We start from the raw sequence: 24,651 nt of genomic DNA, 5'->3' as shown, positions 1-24,651 counted from the left end.
GTAATAACACTACTACAGCATTAGATGGTAATAACACCACTTACAGCGTTAGATGGTAATAACACCACTACAGCATTAGATGGTAATAACACCGCTACAGCATTAGATGGTAATAAACACCACTACAGCATTAGATGGTAATAACACCACCACTACAGCATTAGATAACACTACTACAGCATTAGACGGTAATTACACCACCACCTTACAGCATTTAGATAACACCACTACAGCATAGATGGTAATAACACCACCATACAGCATTAGATGGTAATAACACCACTACAGCATTTAGATGGTAATAGCACCACTACTACAGCATTAGATGGTAATAACACCACTACAGCATTAGATGGTAATAACACCACTACAGCATTAGATGGTAATAAACACACTACAGCATTAATGGTAATAACAAACTACAGCATTAGATGGTAATAATAACCACTACATCATTAGATGGTAATAACACCACTACATCATTAGATGGTAATAACACCACTACATCATTAGATGGTAATAACACCACTACAGCATTAGGGTAACACCACTACAGCATTAGATGGTAATAACACCACTACAGCATTAGATGGTAATAACACCACTACATCATTAGATGGTAATAACACCACTACAGCATTAGATGGTAATAACACCACTACAGCATTAGATGGTAATAATACCACTACAGCATTAGATGGTAATAACACCACAACAGCATTAGATGGTAATAACACCACTACATCATTAGATGGTAATAACACCACTACAGCATTAGATAACACCACTACAGCATTAGATGGTAATAACACCACTACAGCATTAGATGGTAATAACACCGCTACAGCATTAGATGGTAATAACAACACTACAGCATTAGATGGTAATAACACCACTACAGCATTAGATAACACCACTACAGCATTAGATGGTAATAACACCACTACCAGCATTAGATGGTAATAACACCACTACAGCATTAGCTGGTAATAACACCACTACAGCATTAGATGGTAATAACACGACTACAGCATTAGACGTAATAACACCACTACAGCATTAGACGGTAATAACACCACTACATCATTAGACGGTAATAACACCGCTACAGCATTAGACGGTAATAACACCGCTACAGCATTAGACGGTAATAACACCGCTACAGCATTAGACGGTAATAACACCGCTACAGCATTAGATGTAATAACACGGCTAAAGCATTAGATGGTAATAACACCGCTACAGCATTAGATGGTAATAACACCACTACAGCATTAGATGGTAATAACACCGCTACAGCATTAGATGGTAATAACACCACTACAGCATTAGATGGTAATAACACCACTACAGCATTAGATGGTAATAACACCACTACAGCATTAGATGGTAATAACACCACTACAGCATTAGATGGTAATAACACCACTACAGCATTAGATGGTAATAACCACCACTACAGCATTAGATGGTAATAACACCACTACAGCATTAGATGGTAATAACACCACTACATCATTAGATGGTAATAACACCACTACAGCATTAGATGGTAATAACACCACTACAGCATTAGATGGTAATAACACCACTACAGCATTAGATGGTAATAACACCACTACAGCATTAGATGGTAATAACACCACTACATCATTAGATGGTAATAACACCACTACAGCATTAGACGGTAATAACACTACTACAGCATTAGATGGTAATAACACCACTACAGCGTTAGATGGTAATAACACCACTACAGCATTAGATGGTAATAACACCGCTACAGCATTAGATGGTAATAACACCACTACAGCATAGATGGTAATAACACCACCACTACAGCATTAGATAACACTACTACAGCATTAGACGGTAATTACACCCACCACTACAGCATTAGATAACACCACTACAGCATTAGATGGTAATAACACCACCACTACAGCATAGATGGTAATACACACTACAGCATTAGATGGTAATAGCACCACTACTACAGCATAGATGGTAATAACACCACTACAGCATTAGATGGTAATAACACCACTACAGCATTAGATGGTAATAACACCACTACAGCATTAGATGGTAATAACAAAATACAGCATTAGATGGTAATAACACCACTACATCATTAGATGGTAATAACACCACTACAGCATTAGATGGTAATAACACCACTACAGCATTAGATGGTAATAACACCACTACAGCATTAGATGGTAATAACACCACTACAGCATTAGATGGTAATAACACCACTACAGCATTAGATAACACCACTACAGCATTAGATGGTAATAACACCACTACAGCATTAGATGGTAATAACACCACTACAGCATTAGATGGTAATAACACCACTACAGCATTAGATGGTAATAACACCACTACAGCATTAGATGGTAATAACACCACTACAGCATTAGATGGTAATAACACCACTACAGCATTAGATGGTAATAACACCACTACAGCATTAGATAACACCACTACAGCATTAGATGGTAATAACACCACTACAGCATTAGATGGTAATAACACCACTACAGCATTAGATGGTAATAACACCACTACAGCATTAGATGGTAATAACACCACTACAGCATTAGATGGTAATAACACCACTACAGCATTAGACGGTAATAACACCGCTAAAGCATTAGACGGTAATAACACCGCTACAGCATTAGACGGTAATAACACCGCTACAGCATTAGACGGTAATAACACCGCTACAGCATTAGACGGTAATAACACCGCTACAGCATTAGATGGTAATAACACACTACAGCATTAGATGGTAATAACACCGCTACAGCATTAGATGGTAATAACACCACTACATCATTAGATGGTAATAACACCACTACAGCATTAGATGGTAATAACACCACTACATCATTAGATGGTAATAACACCACCACGACAGCATTAGATGGTAATAACACCACCACGACAGCATTAGATGGTAATAACACCACTACAGCATCAGACGGTAATAACACCACCACGACAGCGTTAGATGGTAATAACACCACTACATCATTAGATGGTAATAACACCACTACATCATTAGATGGTAATAACACCACTACAGCATTAGATGGTAATAACACCACTACAGCATTAGATGGTAATAACACCGCTACAGCATTAGATGGTAATAACACCACTACAGCATTAGATGGTAATAACACTACTACAGCATTAGATGGTAATAACACTACTACAGCATTAGATAACACCACTACAGCATTAGATGGTAATAACACCACTACAGCATTAGATGGTAATAACACCACTACAGCATTAGATGGTAATAACACCACTACAGCATTAGATGGTAATAACACCACTACAGCATTAGATGGTAATAACACCGCTACAGCATTAGATGGTAATAACACCGCTACAGCATTAGATGGTAATAACACCGCTACAGCATTAGACGGTAATAACACCGCTACAGCCATTAGACGGTAATAACACCGCTACCGCATTAGACGGTAATAACACCGCTACAGCATTAGACGGTAATAACACCGCTACAGCATTAGACGGTATAAACACCGCTACAGCATTAGACGGTAATAACACCGCTACAGCATTAGATGGTAATAACACCACTACATCATTAGATGGTAATAACACCACTACAGAATTAGATGGTAATAACACCACTACATCATTAGATGGTATACACCACTACAGCATTAGATGGTCAATAACACCACTACAGCATTAGATAACACCACTACCGCATTAGATGATAACACCACTACAGCATTAGATAACACCACTACAGCATTAGATGGTAATAACACCACTACAGCATTAGATGGTAATAACACCACTACAGCATTAGATGGTAATAACACCACTACAGCATTAGATGGTAATAACACCACTACAGCATTAGATGGTAATAACACCACTACAGCATTAGATGGTAATAACACCACTACATCATTAGATGGTAATAACACCACTACAGCATTAGATGGTAATAACACCACTACAGCATTAGATAACACCACTACAGCATTAGATGGTAATAACACCACTACAGCATTAGATGGTAATAACACCACTACAGCATTAGATGGTAATAACACCACTACAGCATTAGATAACACCACTACAGCATTAGATGGTAATAACACCACTACAGCATTAGCTGGTAATAACACCACTACAGCATTAGATGGTAATAACACGACTACAGCATTAGACGTAATAACACCACTACAGCATTAGACGGTAATAACACCACTACATCATTAGACGGTAATAACACCGCTACAGCATTAGACGGTAATAACACCGCTACAGCATTAGACGGTAATAACACCGCTACAGCATTAGACGGTAATAACACGGCTACAGCATTAGATGGTAATAACACCGCTACAGCATTAGATGGTAATAACACCGCTACAGCATTAGATGGTAATAACACCACTACAGCATTAGATGGTAATAACACCACTACAGCATTAGATGGTAATAACACCACTACAGCATTAGATGGTAATAACACCACTACAGCATTAGATGGTAATAACACCACTACAGCATTAGATGGTAATAACACCACTACAGCATTAGATGGTAATAACACCACTACAGCATTAGATGGTAATACCACCACTACAGCATTAGATGGTAATAACACCACTACAGCATTAGATGGTAATAACACCACTACATCATTAGATGGTAATAACACCACTACAGCATTAGATGGTAATAACACCACTACAGCATTAGATGGTAATAACACCACTACAGCATTAGATGGTAATAACACCACTACAGCATTAGGTGGTAATAACACCACTACATCATTAGATGGTAATAACACCACTACAGCATTAGACGGTAATAACACTACTAAGCATTATGATGGTAATAACACCACTACAGCGTTAGATGGTAATAACACCACTACAGCATTAGATGGTAATAACACCACTACAGCATAGATGGTAATAACACCACCACTACAGCATTAGATAAACACTACTACAGCATTAGACCTGGTAATTACACCACCACTACCAGCATTAGATGGTAATAACACCACTACAGCATTAGATGGTAATAACACCACTACAGCATTAGATGGTAATAACACCACTACAGCATTAGATGGTAATAACACCGCTACAGCATTAGATGGTAATAACACCGCTACAGCATTAGACGGTAATAACACCGCTACAGCATTAGACGGTAATAACACCGCTACAGCATTAGACGGTAATAACACCGCTACAGCATTAGACGGTAATAACACCGCTACAGCATTAGATGGTAATAACACCGCTACAGCATTAGATGGTAATAACACCACTACATCATTAGATGGCAATAACACCACTACAGCATTAGATGGTAATAACACCACTACATCATTAGATGGTAATAACACCACTACAGCATTAGATGGTAATAACACCACTACAGCATTAGATGGTAATAACACCACTACAGCATTAGATAACACCACTACAGCATTAGATAACACCACTACAGCATTATATGGTAATAACACCACTACAGCATTAGATGGTAATAATACCACTACATCATTAGATGGTAATAACACCACTACAGCATTAGATGGTAATAACACCACTACAGCATTAGATGGTAATAACAACACTACAGCATTAGATGGTAATAACACCACTACAGCATTAGATAACACCACTACAGCATTAGATGGTAATAACACCACTACAGCATTAGATGGTAATAACACCACTACAGCATTAGCTGGTTATAACACCACTACAGCATTAGCTGGTAATAACACCACTACAGCATTAGATCGTAATAACACGACTACAGCATTAGACGTAATAACACCACTACAGCATTAGATAACACCACTACAGCATTAGATGGTAATAACACCACTACAGCATTAGATGGTAATAACACCACTACAGCATTAGATGGTAATAACACCACTACAGCATTAGATGGTAATAACACGACTACAGCATTAGACGTAATAACACCACTACATCATTAGACGGTAATAACACCGCTACAGCATTAGACGGTAATAACACCGCTACAGCATTAGACGGTAATAACACCGCTACAGCATTAGACGGTAATAACACGGCTAAAGCATTAGATGGTAATAACACCGCTACAGCATTAGATGGTAATAACACCGCTACAGCATTAGATGGTAATAACACCGCTACAGCATTAGATGGTAATAACACCACTACAGCATTAGATGGTAATAACACCACTACAGCATTAGATGGTAATAACACCACTACAGCATTAGATGGTAATAACACCACTACAGCATTAGATGGTAATAACACCACTACAGCATTAGATGGTAATAACACCACTACAGCATTAGATGGTAATAACACCACTACAGCATTAGATGGTAATAACACCACTACAGCATTAGATGGTAATAACACCACTACAGCATTAGATGGTAATAACACCACTACAGCATTAGATGGTAATAACACCACTACAGCATTAGATGGTAATAACACCACTACAGCATTAGATGGTAATAACACCACTACAGCATTAGATGGTAATAACACCACTACAGCATTAGATGGTAATAACACCACTACAGCATTAGATGGTAATAACACCACTACAGCATTAGATGGTAATAACACCACTACAGCATTAGATGGTAATAACACCACTACAGCATTAGATGGTAATAACACCACTACAGCATTAGATGGTAATAACACCACTACAGCATTAGATGGTAATAACACCACTACAGCATTAGATGGTAATAACACCACTACAGCATTAGATGGTAATAACACCACTACAGCATTAGATGGTAATAACACCACTACAGCATTAGATGGTAATAACACCACTACAGCATTAGATGGTAATAACACCACTACAGCATTAGATGGTAATAACACCACTACAGCATTAGATGGTAATAACACCACTACAGCATTAGATGGTAATAACACCACTACAGCATTAGATGGTAATAACACCACTACAGCATTAGATGGTAATAACACCACTACAGCATTAGATGGTAATAACACCACCACTACAGCATTAGATAACACCACTACAGCATTAGATGGTAATAACACACACCACACTACAGCATTAGATGGTAATAACACCACTACAGCATTAGATGGTAATAACACCACTACAGCATTAGATGGTAATAACACCACTACAGCATTAGATGGTAATAACACCACTACAGCATTAGATGGTAATAACACCGCTACAGCATTAGATGGTAATAACACCACTACAGCATTAGATGGTAATAACACCACTACAGCATTAGATGGTAATAACACCACTACAGCATTAGATGGTAATAACACCACTACAGCATTAGATGGTAATAACACCACTACAGCATTAGATGGTAATAACACCACTACAGCATTAGATGGTAATAACACCACTACAGCATTAGATGGTAATAACACCACTACAGCATTAGATGGTAATAACACCACTACAGCATTAGATGGTAATAACACCACTACAGCATTAGATGGTAATAACACCACTACAGCATTAGATAACACCACTACAGCATTAGATAACACCACTACAGCATTAGATGGTAATAACACCACTACAGCATTAGATGGTAATAACACCACTACAGCATTAGATGGTAATAACACCACTACAGCATTAGATGGTAATAACACCACTACAGCATTAGATGGTAATAACAACACTACAGCATTAGATGGTAATAACACCACTACAGCATTAGATAACACCACTACAGCATTAGATGGTAATAACACCACTACAGCATTAGATGGTAATAACACCACTACAGCATTAGATGGTAATAACACCACTACAGCATTAGATGGTAATAACACCACTACAGCATTAGATGGTAATAACACCACTACAGCATTAGATGTAATAACACCACTACAGCATTAGATAACACCACTACAGCATTAGATGGTAATAACACCACTACAGCATTAGATGGTAATAACACCACTACAGCATTAGATGGTAATAACACCACTACAGCATTAGATGGTAATAACACCACTACAGCATTAGACGTAATAACACCACTACAGCATTAGATGGTAATAACACCACTACAGCATTAGACGGTAATAACACCGCTACAGCATTAGACGGTAATAACACCACTACAGCATTAGACGGTAATAACACGGCTACAGCATTAGATGGTAATAACACCGCTACAGCATTAGATGGTAATAACACCGCTACAGCATTAGATGGTAATAACACCGCTACAGCATTAGATGGTAATAACACCACTACAGCATTAGATGGTAATAACACCACTACAGCATTAGATGGTAATAACACCACTACAGCATTAGATGGTAATAACACCACTACAGCATTAGATGGTAATAACACCACTACAGCATTAGATGGTAATAACACCACTACAGCATTAGATGGTAATAACACCACTACAGCATTAGATGGTAATAACACCACTACAGCATTAGATGGTAATAACACCACTACAGCATTAGATGGTAATAACACCACTACAGCATTAGATGGTAATAACACCACTACAGCATTAGATGGTAATAACACCACTACAGCATTAGATGGTAATAACACACTACAGCATTAGATGGTAATAACACCACTACAGCATTAGATGGTAATAACACCACTACAGCATTAGATGGTAATAACACCACTACAGCATTAGATGGTAATAACACCACTACAGCATTAGATGGTAATAACACCACTACAGCATTAGATGGTAATAACACCACTACAGCATTAGATGGTAATAACACCACTACAGCATTAGATGGTAATAACACCACTACAGCATTAGATGGTAATAACACCACTACAGCATTAGACGGTAATAACACTACTACAGCATTAGATGGTAATAACACCACTACAGCATTAGATGGTAATAACACCACTACAGCATTAGATGGTAATAACACCACCACTACAGCATTAGATAACACTACTACAGCATTAGACGGTAATTACACCACCACTACAGCATTAGATGGTAATAACACCACTACAGCATTAGATGGTAATAACACCACTACAGCATTAGATGGTAATAACACCACTACAGCATTAGATGGTAATAACACCACTACAGCATTAGATGGTAATAACACCGCTACAGCATTAGATGGTAATAACACCGCTACAGCATTAGATGGTAATAACACCACTACAGCATTAGACGGTAATAACACCGCTACAGCATTAGACGGTAATAACACCGCTACAGCATTAGATGGTAATAACACCACTACAGCATTAGATGGTAATAACACCACTACAGCATTAGATGGTAATAACACCACTACATCATTAGATGGTAATAACACCACTACAGCATTAGATGGTAATAACACCACTACATCATTAGATGGTAATAACACCACTACAGCATTAGATGATAATAACACCACTACAGCATTAGATGGTAATAACACCACTACAGCATTAGATAACACCACTACAGCATTAGATAAAACCACTACAGCATTATATGGTAATAACACCACTACAGCATTAGATGGTAATAACACCACTACATCATTAGATGGTAATAACACCACTACAGCATTAGATAACACCACTACAGCATTAGATGGTAATAACACCACTACAGCATTAGATGGTAATAACAACACTACAGCATTAGATGGTAATAACACCACTACAGCATTAGATAACACCACTACAGCATTAGATGGTAATAACACCACTACAGCATTAGATGGTAATAACACCACTACAGCATTAGCTGGTTATAACACCACTACAGCATTAGCTGGTAATAACACCACTACAGCATTAGATCGTAATAACACGACTACAGCATTAGACGTAATAACACCACTACAGCATTAGATAACACCACTACAGCATTAGATGGTAATAACACCACTACAGCATTAGATGGTAATAACACCACTACAGCATTAGCTGGTAATAACACCACTACAGCATTAGATGGTAATAACACGACTACAGCATTAGACGTAATAACACCACTACATCATTTAGACGGTAATAACACCGATACAGCATTAGACGGTAATAACACCGCTACAGCATTAGACGGTAATAACACCGCTACAGCATTAGACGGTAATAACACGGCTAAAGCATTAGATGGTAATAACACCGCTACAGCATTAGATGGTAATAACACCGCTACAGCATTAGATGGTAATAACACCGCTACAGCATTAGATGGTAATAACACCACTACAGCATTAGATGGTAATAACACTACTACAGCATTAGATGGTAATAACACCACTACAGCATTAGATGGTAATAACACCACTACAGCATTAGATGGTAATAACACCACTACAGCATTAGATGGTAATAACACCACTACATCATTAGATGGTAATAACACCACTACAGCATTAGATGGTAATAACACCACTACAGCATTAGATGGTAATAACACCACTACAGCATTAGATGGTAATAACACCACTACAGCATTAGATGGTAATAACACCACTACAGCATTAGATGGTAATGAACACCACTACAGCATTAGATGGTAATAACACAACTACAGCATTAGATGGTAATAACACCACTACATCATTAGATGGTAATAACACCACTACAGCATTAGATGGTAATAACACCACTACAGCATTAGATGGTAATAACACCACTACAGCATTAGATGGTAATAACCACCACTACAGCATTAGATGGTAATAACACCACTACAGCATTAGATGGTAATAACACCACTACATCATTAGATGGTAATAACACCACTACAGCATTAGACGGTAATAACACTACTACAGCATTAGATGGTAATAAACACCACTTACAGCGTTAGATGGTAATACACCACTACAGCATTAGATGGTATAACACCGCTACAGCATAGATTTGGTAATAACACCACTACAGCATTAGATGGTAATAACACCACCACTACAGCATTAGATAACACTACTACAGCATTAGACGGTAATTACACCACCACTACAGCATTAGATAACACCACTACAGCATTAGATGGTAATAACACCACCACTACAGCATTAGATGGTAATAACACCACCACTACAGCATTAGATGGTAATAGCACCACTACTACAGCATTAGATGGTAATAACACCACTACAGCATTAGATGGTAATAACAAAACTACAGCATTAGATGGTAATAACAACACTACATCATTAGATGGTAATAACACCACTACATCATTAGATGGTAATAACACCGCTACAGCATTAGATGGTAATAACACCGCTACAGCATTAGATGGTAATAACACCACTACAGCATTAGATGGTAATAACACCACTACAGCATTAGATGGTAATAACACCACTACAGCATTAGATGGTAATAACACCACCCTACAGCATTAGATAACACTACTACAGCATTAGACGGTAATTACACCACCACTACAGCATTAGATGGTAATAACACCACTACAGCATTAGATGGTAATAACACCACTACAGCATTAGATGGTAATAACACCACTACAGCATTAGATGGTAATAACACCGCTACAGCATTAGATGGTAATAACACCGCTACAGCATTAGACGGTAATAACACCGCTACAGCATTAGACGGTAATAACACCGCTACAGCATTAGACGGTAATAACACCGCTACAGCATTAGACGGTAATAACACCGCTACAGCATTAGACGGTAATAACACGCTACAGCATTAGATGGTAATAACACCACTACATCATTAGATGGCAATAACACCACTACAGCATTAGATGGTAATAACACCACTACATCATTAGATGGTAATAACACCACTACAGCATTAGATGATAATAACACCACTACAGCATTAGATGGTAATAACACCACTACAGCATTAGATAACACCACTACAGCATTAGATAACACCACTACAGCATTATATGGTAATAACACCACTACAGCATTAGATGGTAATAATACCACTACATCATTAGATGGTAATAACACCACTACAGCATTAGATAACACCACTACAGCATTAGATGGTATAACACCACTACAGCATTAGATGGTAATAACAACACTACAGCATTAGATGGTAATAACACCACTACAGCATTAGATAACACCACTACAGCATTAGATGGTAATAACACCACTACAGCATTAGATGGTAATAACACCACTACAGCATTAGCTGGTTATAACACCACTACAGCATTAGCTGGTAATAACACCACTACAGCATTAGATCGTAATAACACGACTACAGCATTAGACGTAATAACACCACTACAGCATTAGATAACACCACTACAGCATTAGATGGTAATAACACCACTACAGCATTAGATGGTAATAACACCACTACAGCATTAGCTGGTAATAACACACTACAGCATTAGATGGTAATAACACGACTACAGCATTAGACGTAATAACACCACTACATCATTAGACGGTAATAACACCGCTACAGCATTAGACGGTAATAACACCGCTACAGCATTAGACGGTAATAACACCTCTACAGCATTAGACGGTAATAACACGGCTAAAGCATTAGATGGTAATAACACCGCTACAGCATTAGATGGTAATAACACCGCTACAGCATTAGATGGTAATAACACCGCTACAGCATTAGATGGTAATAACACCACTACAGCATTAGATGGTAATAACACCACTACAGCATTAGATGGTAATAACACTACTACAGCATTAGATGGTAATAACACCACTACAGCATTAGATGGTAATAACACCACTACAGCATTAGATGGTAATAACACCACTACATCATTAGATGGTAATAACACCACTACAGCATTAGATGGTAATAACACCACTACAGCATTAGATGGTAATAACACCACTACAGCATTAGATGGTAATAACACCACTACAGCATTAGATGGTAATAACACCACTACAGCATTAGATGGTAATAACACCACTACAGCATTAGATGGTAATAACACAACTACAGCATTAGATGGTAATAACACCACTACATCATTAGATGGTAATAACACCACTACAGCATTAGATGGTAATAACACCACTACAGCATTAGATGGTAATAACACCACTACAGCATTAGATGGTAATAACACCACTACAGCATTAGATGGTAATAACACCACTACAGCATTAGATGGTAATAACACCACTACATCATTAGATGGTAATAACACCACTACAGCATTAGACGGTAATAACACCACTACAGCATTAGATGGTAATAACACCACTACAGCGTTAGATGGTAATAACACCACTACAGCATTAGATGGTAATAACACCGCTACAGCATTAGATGGTAATAACACCACTACAGCATTAGATGGTAATAACACCACCACTACAGCATTAGATAACACTACTACAGCATTAGACGGTAATTACACCACCACTACAGCATTAGATAACACCACTACAGCATTAGATGGTAATAACACCACCACTACAGCATTAGATGGTAATAACACCACCACTACAGCATTAGATGGTAATAGCACCACTACTACAGCATTAGATGGTAATAACACCACTACAGCATTAGATGATAATAACACCACTACAGCATTAGATGGTAATAACAAAACTACAGCATTAGATGGTAATAACAACACTACATCATTAGATGGTAATAACACCACTACATCATTAGATGGTAATAACACCGCTACAGCATTAGATGGTAATAACACCGCTACAGCATTAGATGGTAATAACACCACTACAGCATTAGATGGTAATAACACCACTACAGCATTAGATGGTAATAACACCACTACAGCATTAGATAACACCACTACAGCATTAGATGGTAATAACACCACTACATCATTAGATGGTAATAACACCACCACGACAGCATTAGATGGTAATAACACCACTACAGCATCAGACGGTAATAACACCACCACGACAGCGTTAGATGGTAATAACACCACTACAGCATTAGATGGTAATAACACCACTACATTATTAGATGGTAATAACACCACTACAGCATTAGATGGTAATAACACCACTACATCATTAGACGGTAATAACACCACTACAGCATTATATGGTAATAACACCACTACATCATTAGATGGTAATAACACTACTACAGCATTAGATGGTAATAACACCACTACAGCATTAGATGGTAATAACACCACTACAGCATTAGATGGTAATAACACCGCTACAGCATTAGATGGTAATAACACCACTACAGCATTAGATGGTAATAACACCACCACTACAGCATTAGATAACACTACTACAGCATTAGACGGTAATTACACCCCCACGACAGCATTAGATGGTAATAACACCACTACAGCATTAGATGGTAATAACACCACTACATCATTAGATGGTAATAACACCACTACATCATTAGATGGTAATAACACCACTACATCATTAGATGGTAATAACACCACTACAGCATTAGATAACACCACTACAGCATTAGATGGTAATAACACCACTACAGCATTAGATGGTAATAACAACACTACAGCATTATATGGTAATAACACCACTACAGCATTAGATAACACCACTACAGCATTAGATGGTAATAACACCACTACAGCATTAGATGGTAATAACACCACTACAGCATTAGCTGGTAATAACACCACTACAGCATTAGATGGTAATAACACGACTACAGCATTAGACGTAATAACACCACTACAGCATTAGACGGTAATAACACCACTACATCATTAGACGGTAATAACACCGCTACAGCATTAGACGGTAATAACACCGCTACAGCATTAGACGGTAATAACACCGCTACAGCATTAGACGGTAATAACACGGCTAAAGCATTAGATGGTAATAACACCGCTACAGCATTAGATGGTAATAACACCGCTACAGCATTAGATGGTAATAACACCGCTACAGCATTAGATGGTAATAACACCACTACATCATTAGATGGTAATAACACCACTACAGCATTAGATGGTAATAACACCACTACAGCATTAGATGGTAATAACAACACTACAGCATTAGATGGTAATAACACCACTACAGCATTAGATAACACCACTACAGCATTAGATGGTAATAACACCACTACAGCATTAGATGGTAATAACACCACTACAGCATTAGCTGGTAATAACACCACTACAGCATTAGATGGTAATAACACGACTACAGCATTAGACGTAATAACACCACTACAGCATTAGACGGTAATAACACCACTACATCATTAGACGGTAATAACACCGCTACAGCATTAGACGGTAATAACACCGCTACAGCATTAGACGGTAATAACACCGCTACAGCATTAGACGGTAATAACACCGCTACAGCATTAGACGGTAATAACACGGCTAAAGCATTAGATGGTAATAACACCGCTACAGCATTAGATGGTAATAACACCGCTACAGCATTAGATGGTAATAACACCGCTACAGCATTAGATGGTAATAACACCACTACAGCATTAGATGGTAATAACACCACTACAGCATTAGATGGTAATAACACCACTACAGCATTAGATGGTAATAACACCACTACAGCATTAGATGGTAATAACACCACTACATCATTAGATGGTAATAACACCACTACAGCATTAGATGGTAATAACACCACTACAGCATTAGATGGTAATAACACCACTACAGCATTAGATGGTAATAACACCACTACAGCATTAGATGGTAATAACACAACTACAGCATTAGATGGTAATAACACCACTACATCATTAGATGGTAATAACACCACTACAGCATTAGATGGTAATAACACCACTACAGCATTAGATGGTAATAACACCACTACAGCATTAGATGGTAATAACACCACTACAGCATTAGATGGTAATAACACCACTACATCATTAGATGGTAATAACACCACTACAGCATTAGACGGTAATAACACTACTACAGCATTAGATGGTAATAACACCACTACAGTGTTAGATGGTAATAACACCACTACAGCATTAGATGGTAATAACACCGCTACAGCATTAGATGGTAATAACACCACCACTACAGCATTAGATAACACTACTACAGCATTAGACGGTAATTACACCACCACTACAGCATTAGATAACACCACTACAGCATTAGATGGTAATAACACCACTACAGCATTAGATGGTAATAACACCACCACTACAGCATTAGATGGTAATAACACCACTACAGCATTAGATGGTAATAGCACCACTACTACAGCATTAGATGGTAATAACACCACTACAGCATTAGATGGTAATAACACCACTACAGCATTAGATGGTAATAACAAAACTACAGCATTAGATGGTAATAACAACACTACATCATTAGATGGTAATAACACCACTACATCATTAGATGGTAATAACACCGCTACAGCATTAGATGGTAATAACACCACTACAGCATTAGATGGTAATAACACCACTACAGCATTAGATAACACCACTACAGCATTAGATAACACCACTACAGCATTAGATGGTAATAACACCACTACAGCATTAGATGGTAATAACACCACTACATCATTAGATGTAATAACACCACTACAGCATTAGATGGTAATAACACCACTACAGCATTAGATGGTAATAACACCACTACAGCATTAGATGGTAATAACACCACTACAGCATTAGATGGTAATAACACCACTACAGCATTAGATGGTAATAACACCACTACAGCATTAGATGGTAATAACACCACTACAGCATTAGATGGTAATAACACCACTACAGCATTAGATAACACTACTACAGCATTAGACGGTAATTACACCCCCACGACAGCATTAGATGGTAATAACACCACTACAGCATTAGATGGTAATAACACCACTACATCATTAGATGGTAATAACACCACTACATCATTAGATGGTAATAACACCACTACAGCATTAGATGGTAATAACACCACTACAGCATTAGATGGTAATAACACCACTACAGCATTAGATGGTAATAACACCACGACAGCATTAGATGGTAATAACACCACTACATCATTAGATAACAACACTACAGCATTAGATGGTAATAACACCACTACAGCATCAGACGGTAATAACACCACCACGACAACGTTAGATGGTAATAACACCACTACAGCATTAGATGGTAATAACACCACTACATCATTAGATGGTAATAACACCACTACATCATTAGATGGTAATAACACCACTACATCATTAGATGGTAATAACACCACTACAGCATTAGATGGTAATAACATCACTACATCATTAGATGGTAATAACACCACCACGACAGCATTAGATGGTAATAACACCACTACAGCATCAGACGGTAATAACACCACCACGACAGCGTTAGATGGTAATAACACCACTACAGCATTAGATGGTAATAACACCACTACAGCATTAGATGGTAATAACACCGCTACAGCATTAGATGGTAATAACACTACAGCATTAGATGGTAATAACACCACTACTACAGCATTAGATGGTAATAACACCACTACAGCATTAAACGGTAATAACACCACTACAGCATTAGATGGTAATAACACCACTACATCATTAGACGGTAATAACACCACTACAGCATTAGACGGTAATAACACCACTACAGCATTAGATGGTAATAACACCACTACAGCATTAGATGGTAATAACACCACTACAGCATTAGATGGTAATAACACCACTACAGCATTAGATGGTAATAACACCACTACAGCATTAGATGGTAATAACACCACTACAGCATTAGATGGTAATAACACCACTACATCATTAGATAACACTACTACAGCATTAGATGGTAATAACACCACTACAGCATTAGATGGTAATAACACCACTACAGCATTAGATGGTAATAACACCACTACAGCATTAGATGGTAATAACACCACTACAGCATTAGATAACACTACTACAGCATTAGATGGTAATAACACCACTACAGCATTAGATAACACTACTACAGCATTAGATGGTAATAACACCACTACAGCATTAGATGGTAATAACACCACTACAGCATTAGATGGTAATAACACCACTACAGCATTAGATGGTAATAACACCACTACAGCATTAGATGGTAATAACACCACTACAGCATTAGATGGTAATAACACCACAACAGCATTAGATGGTAATAACACCACAACAGCATTAGATGGTAATAACACCACAACAGCATTAGATGGTAATAACACCACTACAGCATTAGATGGTAATAACACCACTACAGCATTAGATGGTAATAACACCACTACAGCATTAGATGGTAATAACACCACTACAGCATTAGATGGTAATAACACCACTACAGCATTAGATGGTAATAACACCACTACAGCATTAGATGGTAATAACACCACTACAGCATTAGATGGTAATAACACCGCTACAGCATTAGATGGTAATAACACCACTACAGCATTAGATGGTAATAACACCACTACATCATTAGATGGTAATAACACCACTACAGCATTAGATGGTAATAACACCACTACAGCATTAGATAACACTACTACAGCATTAGATGGCAATAACACCACTACAGCATTAGATGGTAATAACACCACTACAGCATTAGATGGTAATAACACCACTACAGCATTAGATGGTAATAACACCACTACAGCATTAGATGGTAATAACACCACTACAGCTTTAGATGGTAATAACACCACTCCAGCATTAGATGGTAATAACACCACTACAGCATTAGATGGTAATAACACTACAGCATTAGATGGTAATAACACCACTACAGCATTAGATGGTAATAACACCACTACAGCATTAGATGGTAATAACACCACTACAGCATTAGATGGTAATAACACCACTACAGCATTAGCTGGTAATAACACCACTACAGCATTAGCTGGTAATAACACCACTACAGCATTAGATGGTAATAACACCACTACAGCATTAGATGGTAATAACACCACTACAGCATTAGATAACACTACTACAGCATTAGACGGTAATTACACCCCCACGACAGCATTAGATGGTAATAACACCACTACAGCATTAGATGGTAATAACACCACTACATCATTAGATGGTAATAACACCACTACATCATTAGATGGTAATAACACCACTACATCATTAGATGGTAATAACACCACTACAGCATTAGATGGTAATAACACCACTACAGCATTAGATGGTAATAACACCACTACAGCATTAGATGGTAATAACACCACTACAGCATTAGATAACACCACGACAGCATTAGATGGTAATAACACCACTACATCATTAGATAACAACACTACAGCATTAGATGGTAATAACACCACTACAGCATCAGACGGTAATAACACCACCACGACAACGTTAGATGGTAATAACACCACTACAGCATTAGATGGTAATAACACCACTACATCATTAGATGGTAATAACACCACTACATCATTAGATGGTAATAACACCACTACATCATTAGATGGTAATAACACCACTACAGCATTAGATGGTAATAACATCACTACAGCATTAGATGGTAATAACACCACCACGACAGCATTAGATGGTAATAACACCACTACAGCATCAGGCGGTAATAACACCACCACGACAGCGTTAGATGGTAATAACACCACTACAGCATTAGATGGTAATAACACCGCTACAGCATTAGATGGTAATAACACTACAGCATTAGATGGTAATAACACCACTACTACAGCATTAGATGGTAATAACACCACTACAGCATTAAACGGTAATAACACCACTACAGCATTAAACGGTAATAACACCACTACAGCATTAGATGGTAATAACACCACTACATCATTAGACGGTAATAACACCACTACAGCATTAGACGGTAATAACACCACTACAGCATTAGATGGTAATAACACCACTACAGCATTAGATGGTAATAACACCACTACAGCATTAGATGGTAATAACACCACTACAGCATTAGATGGTAATAACACCACTACAGCATTAGATGGTAATAACACCACTACAGCATTAGATGGTAATAACACCACTACATCATTAGATAACACTACTACAGCATTAGATGGTAATAACACCACTACAGCATTAGATGGTAATAACACCACTACAGCATTAGATGGTAATAACACCACTACAGCATTAGATGGTAATAACACCACTACAGCATTAGATGGTAATAACACCACTACAGCATTAGATAACACTACTACAGCATTAGATGGTAATAACACCACTACAGCATTAGATAACACTACTACAGCATTAGATGGTAATAACACCACTACAGCATTAGATGGTAATAACACCACTACAGCATTAGATGGTAATAACACCACTACAGCATTAGATGGTAATAACACCACTACAGCATTAGATGGTAATAACACCACTACAGCATTAGATGGTAATAACACCACTACAGCATTAGATGGTAATAACACCACAACAGCATTAGATGGTAATAACACCACAACAGCATTAGATGGTAATAACACCACTACAGCATTAGATGGTAATAACACCACTACAGCATTAGATGGTAATAACACCACTACAGCATTAGATGGTAATAACACCACTACAGCATTAGATGGTAATAACACCACTACAGCATTAGATGGTAATAACACCACTACAGCATTAGATGGTAATAACACCACTACAGCATTAGATGGTAATAACACCGCTACAGCATTAGATGGTAATAACACCACTACAGCATTAGATGGTAATAACACCACTACATCATTAGATGGTAATAACACCACTACAGCATTAGATGGTAATAACACCACTACAGCATTAGATAACACTACTACAGCATTAGATGGCAATAACACCACTACAGCATTAGATGGTAATAACACCACTACAGCATTAGATGGTAATAACACCACTACAGCATTAGATGGTAATAACACCACTACAGCATTAGATGGTAATAACACCACTACAGCTTTAGATGGTAATAACACCACTCCAGCATTAGATGGTAATAACACCACTACAGCATTAGATGGTAATAACACCACTACAGCATTAGATGGTAATAACACTACAGCATTAGATGGTAATAACACCACTACAGCATTAGATGGTAATAACACCACTACAGCATTAGATGGTAATAACACCACTACAGCATTAGATGGTAATAACACCACTACAGCATTAGATGGTAATAACACCACTACAGCATTAGCTGGTAATAACACCACTACAGCATTAGATGGTAATAACACCACTACAGCATTAGATGGTAATAACACCACTACAGCATTAGATGGTAATAACACCACTACAGCATTAGATGGTAATAACACCACTACAGCATTAGATGGTAATAACACCACTACAGCATTAGATGGTAATAACACCACTACATCATTAGATGGTAATAACACCACTACAGCATTAGATGGTAATAACACCACTACATCATTAGATGGTAATAACACCACTACAGCATTAGATGGTAATAAGCACTTTGAATGATTTTTTTTAACAAAATGAAGTGCTTTATAAATAACATTTGATTGATTGAATAAGATGTTAACTTAAGAATTGTGGAATCGATGCTAGATGTGCTTACGGCTGTTCCGTTGAGTTGACACTACAGGTTGAGCAACAGTCCAAACATGTCCTGTCAAAGAGGCATTTCTTGATCAATGTGTGTTCCTGTTCAGTGTTTGGACAGAGCTAGCTGCTGCCTGCTGGTTTAGGTATTTAGGAAACAGGACAGAGAGCATCCTGGGAAAGTTAGCAGTTAACTTTCATCTCATATATGGCACCTTTCTGCCATCATGTCGCCCTAATTGAACATCCATCAACATATTGTAAAATGTTTTGAATTATTTTTACAACAGATTTGAATCATAGAAGATTAAAGTGTGTTTGCTTGGTCCTTCATTACTTGTTGATTGCTTAACATTGTGTTTTAGAGCACTTTCCATATACTCATGGGACAGTTACCAGATACCTAGAAAAAGGAACACGATACATTATATGATTTTATGGCAGATGCTAGGTGCCATATGAGATTTTACCTGACATGGTTTTATGGCAGATGCTAGATGCCATATGAGATTTTACATGACATGGTTTTATGACAGGTGTGCTTGTTTGGTCTGTTGAAGTATTTTCCATACACACCAATATGTTTACACTTGGTTTAAACACCCATGCTGGTCTTTTGTCATGATGCACTTCAGAATTGATAAACCTGTTTTAGGGAGGATACCCGTTTCGAATTCTTCACAATCACATTCCGAAATTCCAAACACGACTTCAGCATTTAAATTAAATACAGGCTACATGGTATAAAAGTACAGTAGTTCTGACAACTTTTACAGCACATTGTTGAAGTCGACAACGTCACCAAGTTCACACCTGTACTGGACAGACTCGTGGAGGGCAACTCCAGACAGGTAACTTTACAATCATAAACGCGACCTGTAAAATAAGGTAACATCCCAGAATTTACCTTGATCTCCGTTGCTAAAAACATTCTCGAACGTCTCTATCCCATGCACGTCAAGGTTGGGGGATAGGTTTGTTGAAGCGAGAAACACGTCACATCTGCAATCTCCTTTAGCGTAGCGGTACTTTTGAACAAACGACGGGACTTCCTCGTCGAATACGGGAGCGCGCTATGAAAAGGAGCGCGCAGTGAATTAAAGGGCGGTGGCACCAACAGGTCAATGTTTGGCCGACGTTTAGAATAGGGGTGTATTCACTAGGAACCTTCTTTTACGGCTGCTGCGTAACCGTTACCAAACCGAAGCAAACGGGTTGGAACCCACCTGAAATTGTCCAATAGAAACTCTGGTTTTCATTGCGAAAGTTTTAGCAGCTGTTTACTATGATGTCGAATAGATCTCCTGGTGTGTATTCATGTTTTCCAAGGGAAGTCCCAAAACATGTACCAAGAAAATAAAATAAAAACATAAAATAATGTCTTTCTTCTCATGACGTCTTTCTTCTCTCGTTTCATAATTTTCCTTCAAATTGGCTAGAGGCAGAATGTTTACCATCAGAGCGAGCGAAACAGCACCGCTCTGTCTCTGTATGTGTAGGCCATCTATCTGATGCTGTCTAGTCAGTGAAACAGCACCGCTCTGTCTCTGTATGTGTAGGCCATCTATCTGATGCTGTCTGGTCAGCGAAACAGCACCGCTCTGTCTCTGTATGTGTAGGCCATCTATCTGATGCTGTCTGGTCAGCGAAACAGCACCGCTCTGTCTCTGTATGTATAGGCCATCTATCTGATTCTGTCTGGTCAGTGAAACAGCACCGCTCTGTCTCTGTATGTGTAGGCCATCTATCTGATGCTGTCTAGTCAGTGAAACAGCACCGCTCTGTCTCTGTATGTATAGGCCATCTATCTGATGCTGTCTGGTCAGCGAAACAGCACCGCTCTGTCTCTGTATGTGTAGGCCATCTATCTGATGCTGTCTGGTCAGCGAAACAGCACCGCTCTGTCTCTGTATGTATAGGCCATCTATCTGATGCTGTCTGGTCAGCGAAACAGCACCGCTCTGTCTCTGTATGTGTAGGCCATCTATCTGATGCTGTCTGGTCAGCGAAACAGCACCGCTCTGTCTCTGTATGTGTAGGCCATCTATCTGATGCTGTCTGGTCAGCGAAACAGCACCGCTCTGTCTCTGTATGTGTAGGCCATCTATCTGATGCTGTCTGGTCAGCGAAACAGCACCGCTCTGTCTCTGTATGTGTAGGCCATCTATCTGATGCTGTCTGGTCAGTGAAACAGCACCGCTCTGTCTCTGTATGTGTAGGCCATCTATCTGATGCTGTCTGGTCAGCGAAACAGCACCGCTCTGTCTCTGTATGTGTAGGCCATCTATCTGATGCTGTCTGGTCAGTGAAACAGCACCGCTCTGTCTCTGTATGTGTAGGCCATCTATCTGATGCTGTCTGGTCAGCGAAACAGCACCGCTCTGTCTCTGTATGTGTAGGCCATCTATCTGATGCTGTCTGGTCAGTGAAACAGCACCGCTCTGTCTCTGTATGTGTAGGCCATCTATCTGATGCTGTCTGGTCAGTGAAACAGCACCGCTCTGTCTCTGTATGTGTAGGCCATCTATCTGATGCTGTCTGGTCAGTGAAACAGCACCGCTCTGTCTCTGTATGTGTAGGCCATCTATCTGATGCTGTCTGGTCAGTGAAACAGCACCGCTCTGTCTCTGTATGTGTAGGCCATCTATCTGATGCTGTCTAGTCAGTGAAACAGCACCGCTCTGTCTCTGTATGTATAGGCCATCTATCTGATGCTGTCTGGTCAGTGAAACAGCACCGCTCTGTCTCTGTATGTATAGGCCATCTATCTGATGCTGTCTGGTCAGTGAAACAGCACCGCTCTGTCTCTGTATGTGTAGGCCATCTATCTGATGCTGTCTGGTCAGTGAAACAGCACCGCTCTGTCTCTGTATGTGTAGGCCATCTATCTGATGCTGTCTAGTCAGTGAAACAGCACCGCTCTGTCTCTGTATGTGTAGGCCATCTATCTGATGCTGTCTGGTCAGCGAAACAGCACCGCTCTGTCTCTGTATGTGTAGGCCATCTATCTGATGCT

General features: G+C 38.6%; 1 protein-coding gene across 2 annotated transcripts in view; it reads right to left on the bottom strand.

Moving 5' to 3' along the window:
* Positions 1–22,688, bottom strand: part of LOC109886638 (multiple C2 and transmembrane domain-containing protein 2) — a 122,607-nt gene extending 99,919 nt beyond the window's left edge. For both annotated transcript variants that reach the window (XM_031821764.1, XM_031821765.1), the window contains exon 1: positions 22,543–22,688. The gene's annotated coding sequence lies outside the window, so the exon portion shown is untranslated. The remainder of the gene's footprint in view (positions 1–22,542) is intronic.
* Positions 22,689–24,651: the final 1,963 nt, after the last annotated feature.

The sequence above is a fragment of the Oncorhynchus kisutch genome, unplaced genomic scaffold (genome assembly GCF_002021735.2).
Source record: "Oncorhynchus kisutch isolate 150728-3 unplaced genomic scaffold, Okis_V2 scaffold4014, whole genome shotgun sequence".
Taxonomy (NCBI): Eukaryota; Metazoa; Chordata; class Actinopteri; order Salmoniformes; family Salmonidae; genus Oncorhynchus; species Oncorhynchus kisutch.
This window is presented reverse-complemented; position numbering and strand designations above follow the sequence as displayed.